Source organism: Bos indicus, chromosome X (genome assembly GCF_029378745.1).
Source record: "Bos indicus isolate NIAB-ARS_2022 breed Sahiwal x Tharparkar chromosome X, NIAB-ARS_B.indTharparkar_mat_pri_1.0, whole genome shotgun sequence".
Classification (NCBI taxonomy): domain Eukaryota; kingdom Metazoa; phylum Chordata; class Mammalia; order Artiodactyla; family Bovidae; genus Bos; species Bos indicus.
The window spans coordinates 97689495-97708194 of NC_091789.1; the positions used below are offsets into that span (position 1 = coordinate 97689495).

Here is an 18700-nt window from a genome sequence, read left to right on the forward strand (position 1 = left end):
TCAGTGTTTAAGTTTGTTACATGCTTAGCTGGTGTCTAAAATAGAGACAAAAGCAAAGACTGGGAAAACATTGCCACTTTTATCACAGAAAATGTTTTGACAGCCGCAAATGATGGGATAACCTAAGAAAATAATTACAGAAATTAAGGTGCATAGAGCACAGAGCTGGAACCAAGACGTAATTATCCAAAAAAAGGAGTGATCAGTAATTATGTCAAATGGGGAAGAGGAAATGATGTTCTTAAGATTCATGGGGAAAATTCATACACAAAGTCCTCTGTTCCACCAGTATCCTACGAAGGGAGCCCCAGAGAAATCATCCCTGGAGGGAAAGATACACAGAGTGGAATTCCTGGTACAGAGTGCACTGATCCTGTGATGGGGAGTGGGAGGGGTAGGGGAAAGCCTCGTGGGTGTGGCTTTGCGTGGCGTCCAAGATGACGTCACAAACATCAGCCGTATCCAACGACACCGTGGGCTGAGCTAGTGCCAGTGGCGGCTGCGTCTGGTGAGGAAGCTTGCCCTCTGCACCCCTGAGGTAAAAGCCATGGGAGCAGTCAACAGTCAGATGCCCTCGAACAGAGTGGGGCATGCCCCAGAGGAGCCAGGTGCCCCTGAGGGGGAGGAGGAGGCCGAGGAGGTAGCAGTGGCAGTGATAGAGGAAGGGGAGGAGAGCGAAGAGGCCAGACCCACCACTAGCCAAGGGCGCCACAAGCGGAAGACAGGCCCAGAAGGGCAGCTCACAAAAGCGCCTCACAGGAAGCGAGCAAAAGACCGTTTAGAGTCCGTTTATAAGACACTTTTTCTGAGAGGAGAAGGGAGTGACGTGCAGATCCGTGCCTTGGGGAAGGAGTGGAACTTGCACAAGGTCTACTTGTGCCGGTCAGGATACTTTGCTAGCATGTTCAGTGGTGCGTGGCGTGAGACAACCATGGATACTGTAGAGTTGCAGATGCCTGACGAGAACATTGATCGTGAGGCACTGCACGAGGCTTTAGGTTCCCTGTACCGAAACTCTGTGCTCATCCCACCCGGTCGAGTGGTCCCCATGCTGGCCACAGCCAGCATGCTGCAGCTGGACAAGCTGATTCAGCAGTGCGGAGAGATAATGAAGGAGACGGTCAGTGATCAGACCGTGTGCCGCTACTACTGCTCTGCTGAGAGCTACGGACTGCAGAACATCAGGGCCATGTGTCTTCAGTGGCTGCTGGACAACCTGATGACCCAGCATAGTGAGGAGTTATTGAGAGAAGTTAGCCTGGATCTCATGAAAGAGGTCATTGCCTCTTCAGAGCTCTTCGTGATGGAGGTAGAGATGGATGTGTACACGACGCTGAAAAAGTGGATGTTCCTGCAGCTGCAGCCGACATGGAGAGGCCCCCGCAGAGACCTACTGCCTGACGCCGACTCGTGGTTTGCCAGGTCCAGGCAGGAGTCAGAGGGCACCCCTTTCCTGGAGACCGAGCAGGGCAGAGCCTTCGTGCCAGCGTTCCAGCAGCTGCGGCTTGCCTACATGATCTGCGACCTGCCGTCAGCACGCATCATCGACCAGGATGCACTGATCCCTGCCACGTGGCTGACCCCAGTGTACAAAGAGCAGTGGCTTGCCCTCCTCCGGGCTGAGCAGACCAGAGACCTCGGGCCCGTGGATGTCTTCGAGTCCGACCTCCAGAGGACCAGCATGCGGTGCGGGGGCCAGCTCCTCAGGGATAAGCAGTGCACCTGGCGGTGGGCAGGCTTCAACGTCGGCTGGGACTTGGTGGTGTGCTATGCCAACCGGCGCATCATTTTCAAGCGCAGCGTGCTGAACAAGTCTTGCGGTCTCGGGGTCAGCTTACTCTGGCAGAGAAAGGTCGCGTTCCGCTTGCGCCTGGCCTCCTTGGACAGGGCTGGAAGAGCCATTTTCCGGAAGGAGACAGAACTCCAGGTGCTTTCCCTGGGAAAGGATGAAGAGCTAGAGGTGGTGAATCTGGAGAACGAAGATGTGGTTTTCCCCATATATGTGACCTGTAATTTCCTGTACCTCCCAGAGAGGGGCGTTTCCCTGAGTGAGGACTCCTGAAAACAAAATCTCAGAGAGGTGAGCAGCTCTTTTCCTGGGGTCAGGGACGACCAGCTTTGTCCAGATGCCAGCTCCTTCTGCGGGACCAACCGGACTTGCCCACCTCTGGTGGCCCACCTCTGTCAGAGTCTTTGTTGAACTGTAGCTCATAATACTTGAGATCGTTTACCTGAGCCTATGAAGAGGAGAAATGTTAAAGCCCTGCTCCCCCAACACCTTTAGACCTCATTTGTGCTGTTAAAGTGGCAACCTGTCCTCCTGGTTTACCATCCATCAATGCCCCCTCCCATCATTTCTGCAAAGTCAAAGACCAGTTGACTTTAGAGAGAACCTGTGAACCTACCTACTCTACTACTGCTGGTGAAACTCTTTTAAAATATGCATTTCCTTTAGCTTGATTAAAGGAATGTTAAAGAAACCGTTTGGTTTCTCTTTCAGTTCGCGTGTTTAGAGCCACTCTGCCCCACTCATTACCACCACTACAGCTAGCTTCCTTTGGATTGCTTCCCTTTCCCCATTCCCTGCCACTGAGTGTGTAGTACTTGGTTCCCATGATCTCTCACTCTGTGAACGCACCCAGGCTACACTGATGATCTTCTCTTTATTGGTTGTTCCTCAACATTCTTAGGTTAGTTGACTTCATATCGTATCTTGATGTTACTTTGGCTTTATTTTGACTTTCCTAGCATTTTAACCCTAGAAAGACGCCTCCAATCTTATACAACCCTATATTGGGGGTGGAGTGGAAGGCGGCAGATTGATGCTATGAGGACATCTCGGTACTAGACAGACTTTTTCTGTGGCATACAGCCACGAATTATTTATGCACCAGAATGCACTCTCTAAGCACGCTGATGGCCTTTGCCCTTCAGAAACATTTGACGTTGGAATTGTACGTGGAAAGACTCTTTCCCGCTTAAAAACAGGTCTGGTAACCTCTGGAAAGAAACGCTTTTGAATTATAATGGGAATTATTTGGCATCTGGAAGTGGGATCACGAGAAGTCCACACTAGTAATCAAAAGGGTAAGATAAAAAGTGTTTTTGTCACAAAAGGAGAAGCACACTAGTCACGATTTGAATTTGTTAGTTTCTGATTACTGTTAACTTACAAATTGTCACCATCCCATTCCCTCCATTGAGTCATTTTGAGGTCAAAGAATGGAAAACTCTATTTAAGAATCCATATAAATAATAAATACATGCTTGGAAAGAGTGTGATAAATTAATACAAGATGAACAAATAAAAAAAACTAGTATACTCTATTGGTGTTTGGCAGATTCATGTTGATGTATGGCAAAACCAATACAATATTGTAAAGTAATTAGCCTCCAATTAAAATAAATAAATGTACATTTAAATTAAAAAAAAAAAAAAAAACAGTCACCAGATTTAAGGCTTTACTTAGTTGAAATCAGAATTTTCCTTACTGGTGGTTTATGTTTCTCTTCCCAATTAGATTTTATCCATTGTCCATCAGTGAACAAATTACTTTTGACTTTATCCATTCATTCATTCCTTTTCCTCTTTAAGGAGATTTGAAAGGCTTCCTTATCCCAAACCCACATACTAGGATTAGAGTAATATTTACGTGACAGTTACTTATATGAAATGGTTCAACCAGGAAGCTGCTGTTGCATCCTTCGATGTTTGCCCTTAATTTTGCAGCCCCCTACCCTTTCTTGTGTTCCCTTATATTCCATATACCTAACCAACTACAAACAATAGACTTCATTTTATTTGTGTTTAAAAATAACTGGGGAGAAGAGTAAGTCATGATTCAGTTGAAACGTAAAAATTATTGTTATTTTTTTTTTCGGTAAGAATTTCACTTTCTTTATGTAAACTCTCTAAGCAATTTGAAATCACTTGTTCTTGAGCTGAATGCCAAGATGCCATTTCATCTAAACAGAGGTATCCTCAGTTGGGAAATTCAGAGACTACTTAGCTACAAGTGTACCTTGACTGAAAGATCTGCTTTTGTTTTCCTACCCAACGAGCTTTAAATCCTTAAATTGCTTGTTGCCGCTTACAATAGAAAGATGTTCAATAATGTACAAACAGTGACAGCTGAAATACACTCATTTAAACATTTAAACTCTCACAAACCCTGACTGTTGCCATTTGCCAGTTTGGGCAATTTATCCAATACCTGTCTCTATTTTTTCTCTCTCTTTTTTTTTTCTTTTCTTTTTGACTGCTCAGGATGAGGAAGAAACCTTTTCCCATGTTGATACTCATTTTGTTAGCCTCTTCGTAAAGGCATGGGGAGATGGGGAGGCAGGGCGACGAACAGTCATGGTAATGCTACAGGAAAACATCAAGCTAAATAACAGCAAAGTAAACGCCACACTAAAGGAGATGTACCCCTATGGGATACCACGTGGTCCTTGACAATGATGAGGATTTATCCCTGTCTCTGTTTTTCCCTCTCTGTATGTCTGCCACTCTCTCTGTCATCCCCTATCTCTGTCTCCATGATGTCTGTCTGCATCCCTGTCTAATTTCTATCTACCTCTGTCTTTGTCTTCCTCAGTCTCTGTCTCAGACTGCCTATCTTCGTCACTCTCTGTCTCTGTCTTACTGTCCGTTATCTTTCTGTTTCTCTGTTTCTGACAATCTGTTTGTGTTTGGGTCTCTATGTTTCTGTCTCTGTCTCTGTATTTCTCCAGTGCTTCTGTATCCGTCTGTATCTGCATCTCTCTGTGTCTCTTTCTCCATCCGTCTGTCTTTGTCTTTCCCTTTCTGTCCCGATCTGTCTCTGTCTTTCTCCCCACCCCCAACCTTGTTTCTCTCTGACTCTCTCTCTCCCCATCACTATCTCTATGTCTGTTGGCTCTCTTTCAGTGTGCGTCTGTCTTTCTCTGTCTCTCAGTCTGTCTGTCTCTGTCTTTCTATCTGTGTCAATCAGCCTCTGCCTGTCTCCCTGTCTCTGTCTGCAACCATCATTCTTTGCCTTAGTTTGAATGGGTGTCTGTTTGTCCCTGTCTGTGCCTGGCTTCCTCTGCCTCCCTGTCTCTGTCTCCATCTATTTCTACCTGTCTCTGTCTGCCCCTTTCTGTGTATGCCTTTCTAGCTGTCTCTTTTGCGGGAGGAGGTACAATTTCTGAGTCTGTCCATCTGTTGGGCTTTCTCAGCCTGCCTGACCAGCTATCTCTGTTTTTCTGTCAGGCTGTCCTGTCTCTGGCTGTTTCTACATCTGGTTCTGTTGCATCTTTTGATAGTCCATCTCTGCTTCTGCCTGTCTTAAGGAGACAGGAATGAAATGTTATTACAATTCGGTAGACAAACCCTCTTCTGTCATCTTCCCTTCCAGTGGTGTCCTAGAGATAGATGCTGGAAGAAGATAAAGCTTAGCATTCGTGTGCAAAGACACAAGAGACTTAAATAAACAATGACTTATGAAGGAGAAAGCAGTGCCCCAGGGATGGAAGTGGGATGGACACAGACAGCAGACCAGTGTAAATTATGCTACTGTGGAAAGGGTCTATATATAAACAGCACAAAGATGACACTGAAATTTCGATGAAAGATAAATCATGTGCTGGAAAAAGAAAACCAACTTTTTAAGAGGAAAATAAAAAGAAGAGGGAGTGTCCAGCCACAAGGTCTACAGGAAGGTACTTGCCAAGTCTCAGCCACAGAATTTGGACATGAAACTGCCTGGTGAGAGTTAAAATAGCAAAATTCACCTATTTTATATAAGCACATCACATCAGTTTAGTCATGCGATTAAACTTAAACTTTTGAATTGGGGTCAGCAAACACACACACGCACACACACACACACAGACACACACACACACATGGAAATAAGTGGATTGAAGCAGAATCCAAGGTTTTTATGTCATCACCTGTTCAGCTAGTAACATGACTTCTAAGACATTCATACACACACACACACACACACACATTTATATTTTATGAGCCCTCATGAGGTTCCACCCTTTCCTCGTCCACTCAGCTACCTGGGCCTTGATGCCCTTCCCTTTATTCAAGATAAATCTCTTGAAAGGGGTGTGTCATCTGCCCCCTGTTCTAAGGTTTACTTGCTTGACTCCAGGCACCATCTATATGTCATAGACTCTCAAATTCATAGCCCATGCACAGACCTCTTCTTTGAATCCAGACCTATAGCCAGCAGTCTGCCCCACCACTTGGAAATCTCAAAGGTGGTGCGATCTACAAAGGAACAAAATAGAACGTATAGTCCAGGCAACCAATTTTAATCTAAATGTAGATTCCTTCCTCATTTGAGTAAATAAATAGAAAGACACTGATGCTGGTAAGGAGAAAATAACCAGGATGTTAGCTGAAACTTATACTTCTTCAAGTGCTTGTGTTTCAGAAGTAAAATTTGTCTATTCATGACATTCTAAAGAAAGGTGGCAATTTTTTTTTCTAGTAGTAAGAGAATTGAAATTTACCTCATTTATTTAGACAATAGCCAATTGATATATGAACAGTCTTCGGGAATGATTTGTTCTAACAGTGCAGATGAAAGTTTGGTCTAGTCTGTGAACACGTTTTCCATGTCAGTTGCTATGATTAGATTCTGAGATCAGACACCAAAGGATAAATTTCACTCCACATTGTAGCAAACTTCAACTATCAAACTTGGTTTAAAGACCAGCAGGGTAATAAGATGCAGTGGAAGGAACAAAAACTATCTGGGCAGATTCAAGGTAAGATTTGAATACCCAAAAGATCCTTAATTCTCTGAGCAGTATTCATCACATAAACACACTGCATTACATTGGTGATGTCTGTCAATTATTTTAAAAAATAAAAATAAAAATAGTACATGGTGATGGCAAAAATAGGAATTTACAAGCAGCTGATGGTTTTGATTAGCGTGTTTGCTGTACATGGGATTTTATGAAGAGTGGTGACTCTAAGTGAATTAAAATCATCCAAGCGGTCACGAAGAGCATGTTTTGGGTGAAGGCAAGTGGCTGAGTATGGTCCACCACAGGTGAGGAGACTTGCTGTAGAGGTATATTCTTAAAGATGGTAGCCCCTAGTCGTATGTGATTATTTAAATGGATTAAAATTAAATAAAATGGAAAATTCAGTCTCTCAGTCTCACTCGCAGCATTTGAAGTGCTCAATGGCTACATGTAAACCCGTGGCTACTATACTGTGCGCAGCGCAGATATGGAACATCTCTATCAGCGCAGAGGATTCTGTGAGATAGTGCTGTTCTATAATCAGTCATTCCAAGTAAAATTTACATTTCTTTCTGCTTCTGAATACATAGGTCGCCTGGATAACCTATGTGGGGGTGGGTGATGTTTGTGGGGATGGGGAGGAGTTAGAAAATCGGACATACAGAATGGTCACATTTGGATTTACAGGGTCTCATCAGGGTCTTATTTGTCTCACTGTGCTTACCGAGATGTTATGGAGGCTGGGGACAGGGCTTGAGGAAGGTTGGTAGCCACCCAAAGGAACCGTTTGTTCTGGAACCCTGTGCTTTGGAATGTGAAGAATTTGGGTCTAATCTTCTGTGGCCCATACAGCATCTGACCTGGTGGTCAGGCCATCATCTCAAACTCATTGTCCAAAACTCAACCTTTGCTTTCTTTCTCCCATTCCACGATCATGAATATCTATTTTCAATGTATTTGATGGTTGGTCTTTTACTGTTCATATTGTTAGTATCTCCACCAGTATACTAGCCCTCTTCTCAGTCGCTAGGCCTTGAAATCGCTGGTTGAAAGGATACAGAATAAATGTCTTTGTAAACTGAAACTTACATTAGAAATAATAGCATGTGGGGTTATTGTAAATACATTTAGATACAAATACGTAAATACATAAATCAAATACATTTGAGTCTTCTGCTTTGCTTTGCCATCAGGTTAACGTGATATGATATTTCGATGCCTCCCAGCTTAAGACCAGCAGGAACACATTTGTAGTTGAACAATCTGAGTTTATTATTCTTTGCAGTGAAGGAGAACATACACAGTGAAGGAACTGTGGGCCACACAAGTACGTGGGTGATAGAAAAGGGATGTTAAGAGATTTGGGCTTGGGACTTCCCTGCTGGTCCGGTGGATGAGCCTTTGCCTTCCAAAGTAGGTGGTGTGGGTTCGCTCCCTGGTTGGGGAAACTAAGGTCCCACATGTCTTGTGGCCAAAAACCAAAACATAAAAGAAAACAAACAAACTAACAAACAAAAAAAAACAGAAGCAATATGGTAACAAATTGAATAAAGACTAAATAAAGGGACCACCTCAAAAAAAAAAATTAAGGAAGAAAAGAGGTGGGCTTGTTTTAGGTGATTTGGGTGAATTTTTAAAGAAGCAGAGCTCTGATCTGGATTGGATACTGTCAGGAAGACAGGGAATTCCTATGACAGTATCTTAATAAACCTTTTGTATAGAGAGAATAGATTAGAGTGAGGTTAAAGCTACAATTGCTGAAAACAAACAAAGAAACAAAGCAAAGGGGAAAACAAAACCCCCAAACTAGCAGTCACTCATACTAGCTAGGAGAGGGATATACGGTGATTTGTACAGTGATTTTGCTTTTGTCTGTGCTAAGGAACAAAAAAATCATGAAGTGGCCTTTGTTTTGTCTCACTTTATCATGATCTCAGAGTGACAAGATCTCATGATCTCACCTGAAGTTGGCATTCCCTGAGATTTTTTTCAATGTCTAATGGGAGAATAACATGTCCTAGCCTGGATGTCAAGAGATATTTTTTAGTACCCCCTTCTGGCCACAAGCCATTAACCCATGTTATCTAGATTATCAACATTGCTCTGAGTTTGATGATCAGGAATTTGTTTAGAGAATGTAGTCTGTAGTAGGACATGGATTGGTCTCTCCTGCTCCTTTTGCAGTAGAATGCATCATTGAATACTCTGGTGTGACACGGGCTGTGCAATAGCATTTAAGACTCCAGACAGGATGCATTGGCCAACTGCAAAACAAGTAATCAAACGAAACACAATGATTATTAGTCCTTGCAACAGGACTTGAAGTCAAGGGCTTGGATTATAAAAACCAGGCAATGAATCCAGCTGGGTTCACCTTTGAGCACCACATGACTTTTGTTAGAATCAAAGACAAGTTTTGGACCACCCTTGCTAGTTATGATTTTCCCTAATGTGAGAATAGCAAGTCACAAAGCCTATATGAATAGGGAGTCAGTTATTCTTCGTGTGTGTGTGTGTGTGTGTGTGTGTGAGAGAGAGAGAGAGAGAGAAAGAGAGAGAGAGAGAGAGTCGCTCAGTCATGTCTGACTCTTTGCAACCCCATGGACTATAGCCCAGGAGGCTCCTCTGTCCATGGTATTCTTCAGGCAAGAATACTGGAGTGGGTTGCCATTCCCTTCTCCAGGGGATCTTCCCGACCCAGGGACCGAACCCGGGTCTCCTGCATTGCAGGCAGATTCTTTACCATCTGAGCCACCAGAGAAGCCCTTCCTGGTGAGTTTTTAAAAGAAAATTGGTTTGACTGTTACTGGATAATCCCCTCTCTCTAACCCCTCCCCCCTCCCCCACCCGATTCTGGGAAACAAGATCTGCTGGAATGTTTAGTTTAACATATCACAGAGTCTCAACAATTATCCTGAACACACAAGATAAGTTAGCGTATGCCATATGGGTGTTATATAAGATGTTACATAACAAATAGTACCTCATTGTGGCACGGCCTCTATCAGGAGAATAAGCATCATTTGTTACAACTAGAGACAGCCGATTTTGTGTTCCTCAAGGTAAGTGATGTATTTAGCAGAACTTCCCTCGTGTGGCTCAGCTGGTAAAGAATCCACGTGCGGTGGAGGAGACCTGGGTTCGATCCCTGGGTTGGGAAGATCCCCTGGAGAAGGGAAAGGCTACCCAGTCCAGTATTGTGGCCTGGAGAATTCCACGGACTGTATAGTCCATGGGGTTCGCAAACAGTCGAACACGACTGAGTGACTTTCACTTTCAACCAGTTTCACAAAGCAGGCTGACTATCATGAACAAATGGAATATCTTGAGCAAATTTGACTCTCAGGGTCAGGGTGGCTCCAATAATGGAGCCTACTCTTGATTGAGTGGGACTCACCGACAGGGCGCAGGAATGGCCGAGAGGGAGCTACCCCGCGTCTCAGGTAAGGGGCGGTGGCCGGGAGGAGCAATCCCAAGCCCGAGGCCAGGGGCGGCGGCCGGGAGGACCGACCCCACATCCAAGGAGCCGTGGCTGCCTGGGCGCAGGAGGCCTAGAGGAGCTATCCCACGTTGAAGGTCAGGAAGGGCGGCGGTGAGGAGATACCCCTCGTCCAAGGTAAGGAACGGCGGCTGGGCTTTGCTGGAGCAGCCGTGAAGAGATAACCCACGCCCAAGGTAAGAGAAGCCCAAGTAAGACGGTAGGTGGTGCAAGAGGGCATCAGAGGGCAGACACACTGAAACTGTACTCACAGAAAACTAGTCAATCTAATCACACTAGGACAACAGCCTTGTCTAACTCAATGAAACTAAGCCATGCCCATAGGACAACCCAAGACGGGTGGGTCATGGTGGAGAGGTCTGACAGAATGTGGTCCACTGGAGAAGGGAATGGCAAACCACTTCAGTATTCTTGCCTTGACAACCCCATGAGCAGTATGAAAAGGCAAAAGGAGAGGATACTGAAAGAGGAACTCCCCAGGTCAGTAGGTGCCCAATATGCTACTGGAGATCAGTGGAGAAATAACTCCAGAAAGAATGAAGGAATGGAGCCAAAGCAAAAACAATACCCAGCTGTGGATGTGACTGGTGATAGAAGCAAGGTCCGACGCTGTAAAGAGCAATATTGCATAGGAACCTGGAATGTCAGGTCCATGAATCAAGGCAAATTGGACGTAGTCCAACAAGAGATGGCAAGAGTGAATGTCGACATTCTCGGAATCAGCGAACTCAAATGGACTGGAATGGGTGAATTTAACTCAGGTGACCATTATATCTGCTACTGTGGGCAGGAATCCCTCAGAAGAAATGGAGTAGCCGTCATGGTCAACAAAAGAGTCTGAAATGCAGTACTTGGATGCAATCTCAAAAACGACAGAATGATCTCTGTTCGTTTCCAAGGCAAACCATTCAACATCACAGTAATCCAAGTCTATGGCCCAACCAGTAAGGCTGAAGAAGCTGAACGGTTCTACGAAGACCTACCAGGCCTTTTAGAACTAACACCCAAAAAAGATGTCCTTTTAATTATAGGGACTGAATGCAAAAGTAGGAAATCAAGAAACACCTGGAGTAACAGGCAAATTTGGCCTTGGAATACGGAATGAAGCAGGGCAAAGACTAATAGAGTTTTGCCAAGAAAATGCACTGGTCATAACAAATACCCTCTTCCAATAACACAAGAGAAGACTCTACACATGGACATCAACAGATGGTCCACACCAAAATCAGACTGATTATATTCTTTGCAGCCAAAGATGGAGAAGCTCTACACAGTCAGCAAAAACAAGACCAGGAGCTGACGGTGGCTCAGATCATGAACTCCTTATTGCCAAAATCAGACTTTAATTGAAGAAAGTAGGGAAAACCTCTAGGCCATTCAGGTATGACCTAAATCAAATCCCTTATGATTATACAGTGGAAGTGAGAAACAGATTTAAGGGCCTAGATCTGATAGATAAGAGTGCCTGATGAACTATGGAATGAGGTTCGTGACATTGTACAGGAGACAGGGATCAAACCATCCCCATGGAAAAGAAATGCAAAAAAGCAAAATGGCTGTCTGGGGAGGCCTTACAAATAGCTGTGAAAAGAAGAGAAGGGAAAAGCAAAGGAGAAGAGGAAAGATATAAGCATCTGAATGCAGAGTTCCAAAGAATAGCAAGAAGAGATAAGAAAGCCTTCCTCAGCGATCAATGCAAAGAAATAGAGGGAAACAACAGAATGGGAAAGAGTAGAGATCTCTTCAAGAAAACAAGAGATACCAAGGGAACATTTCATGCAAAGATGGGCTCGAGAAAGGACAGAAATGGTATGGGCCTAACAGAAGCAGAAGATATTCAGGAGAGGTGGCAAGTATACACGGAAGAACTGTACAAAAAAGATCTTCACGAGCCAGATAATCACGATGGTGTGATCACTGACCTAGAGCCAGACATCCTGGAATGTGAAGTCAAGTGGGCCTTAGAAAGCATCACTATGAACAAAGCTAGTGGAGATGATGGAATTCCAGGGGAGCTATTTCAAATCCTGAAAGATGATGCTGTGAAAGTGCTGGGCTCAATATGCCAGCAGATTTGGAAAACTCAGCAGTGGCCACAGGACTGGAAAAGGTCAGTTTTCATTCCAATCCCAAAGAAAGACAATGCCAAAGAATGCTCAAACTACCACACAAGTGCACTCATCTCACATGCTAGTAAAGTCATGCTCAACACTCTCCAAGCCAGGCTTCAGCAATACGTAAACCGTGAACTTCCAGATGTTCAAGCTGGTTTTAGAAAAGGCAGAGGAACCAGAGATCAAATTGCCAACATCCGCTGGATCATGGAAAAAGCAAGAGAGTTCCAGAAAAACATCTATTTCTGCTTTATTGACTATGCCAAAGCCTTTAGCTGTGTGGATCACAATAAACTGTGGAAAATTCTGAAAGAGATGGGAATAGCAGACCACCTGACCTGCCTCTGGAGAAATCTGTATGCAGGTCAGGAAGCAACAGTTCGAACTGGACATGGAACAACAGACTGGTTCCAAAGATGAAAAGGAGTACGTCAAGGCTGTATATTGCCACCCTGCTTATTTACCTTCTATGCAGAGTACATCATGAGAAACGCTGGACTGGAAGAACACAAGCTGGAATCAAGATTGCCAGGAGAAATATCAATAACCTCAGATATGTAGATGACACCACCCTTATGGCAGACAGTGAAGAGGAACTAAAAAGCCTCTTGATGAAAGAGAAAGTGGAGAGTGGAAAAAGTTGGCTTAAAGCTCAACATTCAGAAAACGAAGATCATGGCGTCCGGTCCATCGCTTCATGGGAAATAGATGGGGAAACAGTGGAACAGTGTCAGACTTTATCTTTTTGGGCTCCAAAATCACTACAGATGGTGACTGAAGCCATGAAACTAAAAGACGCTTGCTCTTGACAGGAAAGCTATGACCAACCTAGATAGCAGATTCAAAAGCAGAGACACTACTTTGCCAACAGAGGTTCGTCTAGTCAAGGCTATAGTTTTTCCTGTGGTCATGTATGGATGTGAGAGTTGGACTGTGAAGAAGGCTGAGTGCCGAAGACTTGATGCTTTTGAACTGTGGTGTTGGAGAAGCCTCTTGAGAGTCCCTTGGACTGCAAGGAGATCCAACCAGTCCATTCTGAAGGAGATCAGCCCTGGGATTTCTTTGGAAGGAATGATGCTAAAGCTGAAACTCCAGTACTTTGGCCACCTCATGCGAAGAGTTGACTCATTGGAAAAGACTCTGAGGCTGGGAGGGATTGGGGGCAGGAGGAGAAGGGGACGACAGAGGATGAGATGGCTGGATGGCGTCACTGACTCGATGGACGTGAGTCTGGGTGAACTCCGGGAGTTGGTGATGGACAGGGAGGCCTGGCGTGCTGCGATTCATGGGGTTGCAAAGAGCTGGACACGACTGAGCGATGGATCTGATCTGATCTGATCTGAAAGTCATTTAGCAAACGAAATCAGATGACATGGATATGTCACTGGGCTATACTTAATAGAAGTTCTTGATTGAAGTTCTTACTGATGATTCTACTATTACTTCTAACGATATTGTTTTCTATACTGCCTGCTTCAAGAAGTGTTGTTCCTTACATTATCAAGTGTGTGACTGAGCCACTGATATAATGATGGTGTGCAGCTCCATATGAAATCCATAAGTATAATGGTGTGACTCTGTATATAAGAAGCAACAAGACAGAATATTTTCCTGGACCAAGAGACTAGTAAGACAGGTGTGGTCCAGAGACTTTTGTTACTCACAGGGCCTAGTCCAGTAATAACACACTGAGTGGCCTATCAGTGAGATCTTTGACAGACCTGCGAATGAACCCTCCCAGCACCATGGAACAAGATGGTAATGAAATGCTCTGCGAACCATGGTCAAACTCATGGCCATAAAAGGGCCCTGCTCTGGCAACTGGCACTTGCTATCTGCCTCTACAAAGATTAACTCATGGACACTACAGCTGCTGACCTTCAACGTCCCCTGAAAGGAGTTCAGGGTGAAAATCAGAAATTAGGCACTCGCTCTGTGTTCTGGAAAAATGGACAAAACAGGCCTTTGGATAGTTAGAGATTTTCAGGTAAAGATTTTCTTGAGCCCAAATTCTTGCATCTTCTCATACCTAGAAAAGCACCTAAGTTGTTAATGGGGACAACTATTTTGGCTTTTACAGTAATACCACAGTAAGAAGCCAAGGCCTACCTGGACAAACTTTGACAACTGGCTACCTCAAGCACCTGTCTACGCTGGGTTATAGACTCATTCACCTGAAAAGAAATTATAAGATTTATTTTGTCTGTTAAATTTCAGGTTTTCATTCTTTCAGCTACTTCTAACTGGGTTTTTTATACCTACATTCAAAATGTATATGAATATGCCAGATGGCTCCATTCTTATAAATAGGGCAGCCCAAGTGTTGACTCTACCCAGACCAGGATCAAAGTTACTATCAAATGTAAGCTGATTCTTGCAGGTTATTCTTGGACTGCTGATTACAGTAATTCATCTACTGATATTTGGTCTCTGCCTTTTAATCTACTTATCTAGTTTGTTCTTTCTAAAGGATACAGTGGCTTCCCAGACAAAGTAACAGTGATGCAGAGATTCTGGCCACTCTTCAAAATGGACTCCCCTGATGTTCCACCATGGTTACAGATACAATCTTGGTTTACAAGCTCTCCTTTGTGAAAAACTATCTTGACTACAATCATTGTAATCATTCTGTTTTTTGCTGTTTGCTCCTTACATATATAACTGTGTATTTACTACTTGGGGCCCTTGGATCAGAAACCCTAAGTAAAAGGGTAAGGAGAATATGTTGCTTCAACCGCTTAGGGTCAGTGCCCCTCACCTGCAGGAAGCAGTTACTGACAGATTTCTCTGCCCCTTTCCCCTCAGCAACAATATTCTCCTAAAATAAAAAGGGGGAACTGAGAGAGTTAACTTAGGCAGGTTGATAAGGAGTCAAAGCCTAAGGCCCCTTTAAGGAGGAGATAAACATTCTTTCTTTTTCACATTCTTTGCTATAGATATGTAGGCCTCGTAGGCCGCAGTATCTCTTATTCAAGGACATGTCTTTTTTTTTTTTTTTTTAAGCTTTGGATATATGTTATGGGAGAAGGTCTGGGTAAAAACTTCCACAGCTGTAGCTCTGGGTTAACCTGTTCCTTCTGGCTAATCTCGTGCTGATGTCATCCCAGGAGGTATGTTACAGGAAAGGGTCTGGAAAAATTCTCGAAGTCTTGAGGTATCTTTTATCTAGTCTCAGCAGCTAGTTGAGAAGTGTATAACGCCTTGCTTAAAGTAGTGAGGTGGGTTCTCTCCTGCTCCCTTCTGACGTCTATGTCTGAAGCTTTTTCTGTCACTTTCACTTTAGATAAAATCTACACAATGCTCCAAGTGACTGAGACTGTCTTTGGTCCCGAGTTAAATCTTCTCCTTCGGAGACCATGAATCTGGCGGCACTGTTCACCATTCACCATTAGCTGTCACAACTCTAGAGTCAGTATTCATGTTTCTCTCATGCCAAGCACCACTCAACCTGAAGCATTATATAGACCTTCTTATCAACTTTCTATAGCCATCTAACAGAGAATATTTAAAATGTGATTTAAGGTTATCCTGTCCTATTCAAAGTGTGTAAACATTCTACTCACATGATTTGAATAGGGCAGAATCTTTGCGACCCCATGGACACGAGTTTGCAAGTCTCTGCTATTCATGGAATTTTTCAGGCATGAATACTGGAGTGGGTTGTCGTTTCCTCCTCGAGGAAGTCTTCCCAACCCATGCCTCATGCGTCTCCTGCATTGGCAGGTGGATTGTTTACCACTGGGAATGTTTGGGAAGCCCCAAACATTCTACTTAGGCAAGGTCAAATGACCTGAGAGACTTACCGTTTTCAAAGTTTTTTCCCTTGCATTGTACTTTCCTTGTCATTGAAAGGTCCACACTCTCTCTACACCGTATACTTTGTTTAGCATATAACACTTGTCGGTATTTAATATTATTAATTTCCTCAAAAATCAAAATCCATCTCATTCATTCCTCATTTCTTTCAGTGTTTAAGTTTGTTACATGCTTAGCTGGTGTCTAAAATAGAGACAAAAGCAAAGACTGGGCAAACATTGCCACTTTTATCACAGAAAATGTTTTGACAGCCGCAAATGATGGGATAACCTAAGAAAATAATTACAGAAATTAAGGTGCATAGAGCACAGAGCTGGAACCAAGACGTAATTATCCAAAAAAAGGAGTGATCAGTAATTATGTCAAATGGGGAAGAGGAAATGATGTTCTTAAGATTCATGGGGAAAATTCATACACAAAGTCCTCTGTTCCACCAGTATCCTACGAAGGGAGCCCCAGAGAAATCATCCCTGGAGGGAAAGATACACAGAGTGGAATTCCTGGTACAGAGTGCACTGATCCTGTGATGGGGAGTGGGAGGGGTAGGGGAAAGCCTCGTGGGTGTGGCTTTGCGTGGCGTCCAAGATGACGTCACAAACATCAGCCGTATCCAACGACACCGTGGGCTGAGCTAGTGCCAGTGGCGGCTGCGTCTGGTGAGGAAGCTTGCCCTCTGCACCCCTGAGGTAAAAGCCATGGGAGCAGTCAACAGTCAGATGCCCTCGAACAGAGTGGGGCATGCCCCAGAGGAGCCAGGTGCCCCTGAGGGGGAGGAGGAGGCCGAGGAGGTAGCAGTGGCAGTGATAGAGGAAGGGGAGGAGAGCGAAGAGGCCAGACCCACCACTAGCCAAGGGCGCCACAAGCGGAAGACAGGCCCAGAAGGGCAGCTCACAAAAGCGCCTCACAGGAAGCGAGCAAAAGACCGTTTAGAGTCCGTTTATAAGACACTTTTTCTGAGAGGAGAAGGGAGTGACGTGCAGATCCGTGCCTTGGGGAAGGAGTGGAACTTGCACAAGGTCTACTTGTGCCGGTCAGGATACTTTGCTAGCATGTTCAGTGGTGCGTGGCGTGAGACAACCATGGATACTGTAGAGTTGCAGATGCCTGACGAGAACATTGATCGTGAGGCACTGCACGAGGCTTTAGGTTCCCTGTACCGAAACTCTGTGCTCATCCCACCCGGTCGAGTGGTCCCCATGCTGGCCACAGCCAGCATGCTGCAGCTGGACAAGCTGATTCAGCAGTGCGGAGAGATAATGAAGGAGACGGTCAGTGATCAGACCGTGTGCAGCTACTACTGCTCTGCTGAGAGCTACGGACTGCAGAACATCAGGGCCATGTGTCTTCAGTGGCTGCTGGACAACCTGATGACCCAGCATAGTGAGGAGTTGTTGAGAGAAGTTAGCCTGGATCTCATGAAAGAGGTCATTGCCTCTTCAGAGCTCTTCGTGATGGAGGTAGAGATGGATGTGTACACGACGCTGAAAAAGTGGATGTTCCTGCAGCTGCAGCCGACATGGAGAGGCCCCCGCAGAGACCTACTGCCTGACGCCGACTCGTGGTTTGCCAGGTCCAGGCAGGAGTCAGAGGGCACCCCTTTCCTGGAGACCGAGCAGGGCAGAGCCTTCGTGCCAGCGTTCCAGCAGCTGCGGCTTGCCTACATGATCTGCGACCTGCCGTCAGCACGCATCATCGACCAGGATGCACTGATCCCTGCCACGTGCTGACCCCAGTGTACAAAGAGCAGTGGCTTGCCCTCCTCCGGGCTGAGCAGACCAGAGACCTCGGGCCCGTGGATGTCTTCGAGTCCGACCTCCAGAGGACCAGCATGCGGTGCGGGGGCCAGCTCCTCAGGGATAAGCAGTGCACCTGGCGGTGGGCAGGCTTCAACGTCGGCTGGGACTTGGTGGTGTGCTATGCCAACCGGCGCATCATTTTCAAGCGCAGCGTGCTGAACAAGTCTTGCGGTCTCGGGGTCAGCTTACTCTGGCAGAGAAAGGTCGCGTTCCGCTTGCGCCTGGCCTCCTTGGACAGGGCTGGAAGAGCCATTTTCCGGAAGGAGACAGAACTCCAGGTGCTTTCCCTGGGAAAGGATGAAGAGCTAGAGGTGGTGAATCTGGAGAACGAAGATGTGGTTTTCCCCATATATGTGACCTGTAATTTCCTGTACCTCCCCAGAGAGGGGCGTTTCCCTGAGTGAGGACTCCTGAAAACAAAATCTCAGAGAGGTGAGCAGCTCTTTTCCTGGGTCAGGGACGACCAGCTTTGTCCAGATGCCAGCTCCTTCTGCGGGACCAACCGGACTTGCCCACCTCTGGTGGCCCACCTCTGTCAGAGTCTTTGTTGAACTGTAGCTCATAATACTTGAGATCGTTTACCTGAGCCTATGAAGAGGAGAAATGTTAAAGCCCTGCTCCCCCAACACCTTTAGACCTCATTTGTGCTGTTAAAGTGGCAACCTGTCCTCCTGGTTTACCATCCATCAATGCCCCCTCCCATCATTTCTGCAAAGTCAAAGACCAGTTGACTTTAGAGAGAA

General features: G+C 45.2%; 2 pseudogenes; both read left to right on the forward strand.

The window, feature by feature from the left end:
- The first annotated feature begins 404 nt into the window (after positions 1 to 404).
- On the forward strand, positions 405 to 2062 carry LOC139181550 (germ cell-less protein-like 1 pseudogene; annotated as a pseudogene).
- A 14651-nt stretch (positions 2063 to 16713) lies between these two features.
- Positions 16714 to 18392, forward strand: LOC139181021 (germ cell-less protein-like 1 pseudogene; annotated as a pseudogene).
- Positions 18393 to 18700: the final 308 nt, after the last annotated feature.